The sequence below is a fragment of the Kogia breviceps genome, chromosome 4, assembly GCF_026419965.1.
Source record: "Kogia breviceps isolate mKogBre1 chromosome 4, mKogBre1 haplotype 1, whole genome shotgun sequence".
Taxonomy (NCBI): domain Eukaryota; kingdom Metazoa; phylum Chordata; class Mammalia; order Artiodactyla; family Physeteridae; genus Kogia; species Kogia breviceps.
In genome coordinates this window covers 32,314,584-32,318,408 of record NC_081313.1, presented here as the reverse complement: position 1 = coordinate 32,318,408, position 3,825 = coordinate 32,314,584, and the positions used below count along the sequence as shown (strand labels likewise).

Below are 3,825 nucleotides of genomic sequence, written 5' to 3'. Positions count from 1 at the left end.
AAACTCACAAGTGGTGTGATTAGAACAGTTGAAAACACTAGAGATAGAAATGGAAGACCCCAGGCTTTTCACAGAGATTCATTTTTAAAGTCTTTTGAAAAGACAAGAATGGAAAGAACTGATATTTGGAAGCAGGAACTTCTGGAATTCTATCCCCACACCGCCATTCAGTCATTCATGGGTAAGGATGGTGTGATCTTGTCAGGATCCTATGGGACAATGCCTCCAACGCCTGGAATGGCCTCCTTCAGTTAGGGATCATTTTTTCCCTTCCTTTCTGGCCTGCCTCTGACATTATTCTTCACATTCAACCTGCTTTAGAATTTTTGAAGGACAAAAAAAAATCACCTAGCTCCCAAAGGTGATTATGAAAAATATCAACAAGAAATAGAACAGGCCCGGAATTTAAGAGAATATAGAATTGAGAGGACATCACATACAAAAATACACCCATCGGGCTTCCCTGGTGGCGCAGTGGTTGGGAGTCTGCCTGCCGATGCAGGGGACGCGGGTTCGTGCCCCGGTCCCGGGAGATCCCACACGTCGCGGAGTGGCTGAGCCTGCGCGTCTGGAGCCTGTGCTCCGCAACGGGAGAGAGGCCACAGCAGTGAGAGGCCCGCTTACCGAAAAAAAAAAAGGATACATGGGAAGTTTTTAGAAAAAAAGAAAAAGAACAAAAATACACCCATCTACATAGGGCCCCAGGGAGTTCCCTTTATTCCTGTAGGCTCTCTGACCCCAACCCCATAAAAATGTTTTGCACACACAAAGGCTAGCAGGGACTAAAAAGATGCAAAGCTTCCAAAAATTACACATGCTTAGCTGAAGGAGGTTGATGCCTGCATCACATGAGCCCATTCCTGGAGGAGCCCATTGTTTCCTCAGTCACAGCAGCGGGTCAGTGGCCCAGCCTTCTGGACCAGAGGCTAATAGCTGGGCTCGCTGAGCGCTGTGACTGGCCAGAGTGACTGGCTGGAGGGCAGAGCGCTCACTCCCTCCATGCATCCTCCTCCAGCTGCTTTACTATCAAATCCTGCTTCTGCTCCTCTAGCACCTGATAGAACTGATGTGGGAAGTGTGTCTTAGCCAGATGAGCTTATCCACCATGATTAGGTGGAAAATTTCCAGCTTCTTATACTTGTAGGTCTCACCATGGGACAATACCCAGCTTATCGTTCAGGAAGCAGCAGTGGAGGAGCAGCTCTCCCTCAAATGCACACGGGTCCAGGAAGTTTTCCTAGTTGACCCAGATATAGGGGCCAGAGCCACAATTGAGAAAGGGGATCTTCAATGCCTTCAACTTGTTAATGATGTACCTGTGAGGGTTAACTGGTGGATACACTTTGTCAGTCTGTTCTGTGTCCTGGAGTAGCCAACACAGTTTGTGCTGGGCGATGCCAGAAACGCTGCAGAGGCAGCCAGAGGAGCTCACTGCCGAGCCCACCTCCTTGTTGTGGGTATACAGAGTGCCAAAGCAGAAGCCAGAAATGATGAAATCCTTAGTGGTGCTTCAGATCACATGGGCCCTGTTGAAACCAGGCAAACTTTCCATACCCAGAACACTGTGAAATATAATGTATTCATCCAACACAGATAGCATGTAAATCTCATCTATAATGACACGTAGGTTGCACCTCTTGGCAAATTCCAGGTATTCCTTCAGTGAGTCCCAGGAGTAGAGGTCACCCAGAGGATCCTGAGGGTTAATTAACACAAGGTCTCTGACCTTACTGCCCTTAAGCATAGCCTCAAGTTGGGCTTGCTCCACCTTCTACATATGAGCTGGAAAGGATGGCTGTTCATATCAGTGATATCACTGTCCAGGTGGGCAAGCATCAGCTCAACTTTCATGTACCAGTGGGAGCTGAAGAGGAAGCCACCATAGAAGGTGGTGAGGGGTCAGAAAGGCCTCACCTGAAATTGCACAGAACCATGGCCAGCACGGAGAAGACAGAGTGGCAGCCATTTAGAACAACCAAGTTTTCTGGATCCAGGTGGGCAGGTGTCTTGCAGTAGTAGTTCAGGAATGAGCCCACTTCTTCCCACAGGGATGGTTGCCTACTCTAATCAGGATATTGCAGCAGGATCTCCTCAATACAGTTCATGTCACTCTGATTTAAGATTTCAGTAATCAGATCAATGCACAGCTTATTCTCACTGGTACCAAGATTAATCAAACCCAAAGTGTTCTTGTCCTCATGATATTTGTCTCCATGGCAGTTCTTGTAGCCCTAGAAGCTGGGATGGTACAAGGCAGAGATGTCAATCCCATAGTTGAATAGGTCATGGCTGGCAAATGCAGCTTCAAAATCACTCCATTGATGAACTAGCTGGTCAGGCTGCCTGGATGATGGGACCACTGCTCACCTCTGACTTCACCCCTAGAGTCCTGGGAAGGGCAAGACAGTTGGAGTCCCAGGCCACCCATGGCCCCAGACTACAGGAGGTAGACCAGTTGGCATATTAAGTGGTCCAGGAGGACTTCCTGCTCCTGGCTGGCCTGATTGTGCCTCTGCTGTTCCAGCACCAGGTCCTGCTGCATGTGCTTGGTCATCAGCTGCATGATATGTTCTTCAGTGATCTACAGCAAATGCACCATCATCTCCATCAACTGGCTAAGAATGTTCTGGTTTCTGAGGCCCTGGCTCCCCATCAGGCCACAAGGCACATGGAGAGTGTCTGATCAGTGATTCATACTCTGGGTATTTGCTCTGGCCTCCGCAGGCTGGCTAAAACTTTTGCCTCTGTTTCCACTCATCTTTCCGTGGTCTAAGATCCTTATGCCTGATGAAATCATCCTGAAGCGTCAGGGCTCAGAGATCTCTCCAACACTCTCCTGTCACTAAGCTTGCTTATCCACCTTTTTAATTATAATCATCCTAGTTAGTTTGAAGTTATAGGTATTTCATTGTAGTTTTGCCTGGCATTTCCCTACTGACTAATGATGTTGAGCATTTTTTTCATGTGCACATTGGCCATTTGTATATTTTCTTAGGATAAAGGTATATTCAATAGTCTTTTCCTACTTTTTAATTGAGCTATTTGTCCTTATAGTATTGGTTTGTCAGGGTTCTTTATATATTCTGGATACAAATCTCTTATCAGACATACGATTTGCAAATATCTTCTCCCATTTTGTGGGTTATCTTTTTATTTTCTTGATTGTATCATTTACAGCACAAAAAGTTTTAATTTGGATGAAGTCCAATTTAGCTATTTTTTTCTGCTATTTCTTTGCTTTTGGTATGATATCAAAGAAACCATTGCCTAAATTAAGGTCACTAAGGTTTACTCCCATGTTTTCTTCCAAGAGCTTTCTAGATGTAGTTCTTACATTTATCTATGATCCATTTTGAGTTCATTTTTGTGTATGGTGTGAGGTGGATGTCCAATTTCACTCTTTTACATGTGGATATTCCATTTTCCCAGTACCATTTGTTAAAAGGATAATTATTTCTTCCATTGAATTATATTAGCACATTTGTTGGAAATAAATATGTCATGAATGTAAGAGTTTACTTCTGGACTCTCAATCCTATTCCATTGATCTATATGTCTATCCTTATGCCACTACCGCACTGTCTTGATTACTGTAGCTTTGTAATAAGTTTTCAAACCAGGAAGTATGAGTCCTTTAACTTTGTTCTTCTTTCTCAAGATTGTTTTTGCCATTTTCAGTCCAAATCCATTACTTTAAGCTGTTGAGAACATATTCTTCCAGCTTGCCTGTTTCCAGACTGAAATGTCTTTTTTAATCCTTCCTCAAATGCCACATCATTCATTTCCTTTGCTTGCAAACATGTTGCATGACTCCCCAAATTATCA

At 44.5% G+C, this 3,825-nt stretch overlaps 1 pseudogene; it reads right to left on the bottom strand.

Annotated features, from left to right (window-relative positions):
- Positions 1-988: 988 nt before the first annotated feature.
- LOC131756372 (probable inactive 1-aminocyclopropane-1-carboxylate synthase-like protein 2) lies at positions 989-2,695 on the bottom strand (annotated as a pseudogene).
- Positions 2,696-3,825: the final 1,130 nt, after the last annotated feature.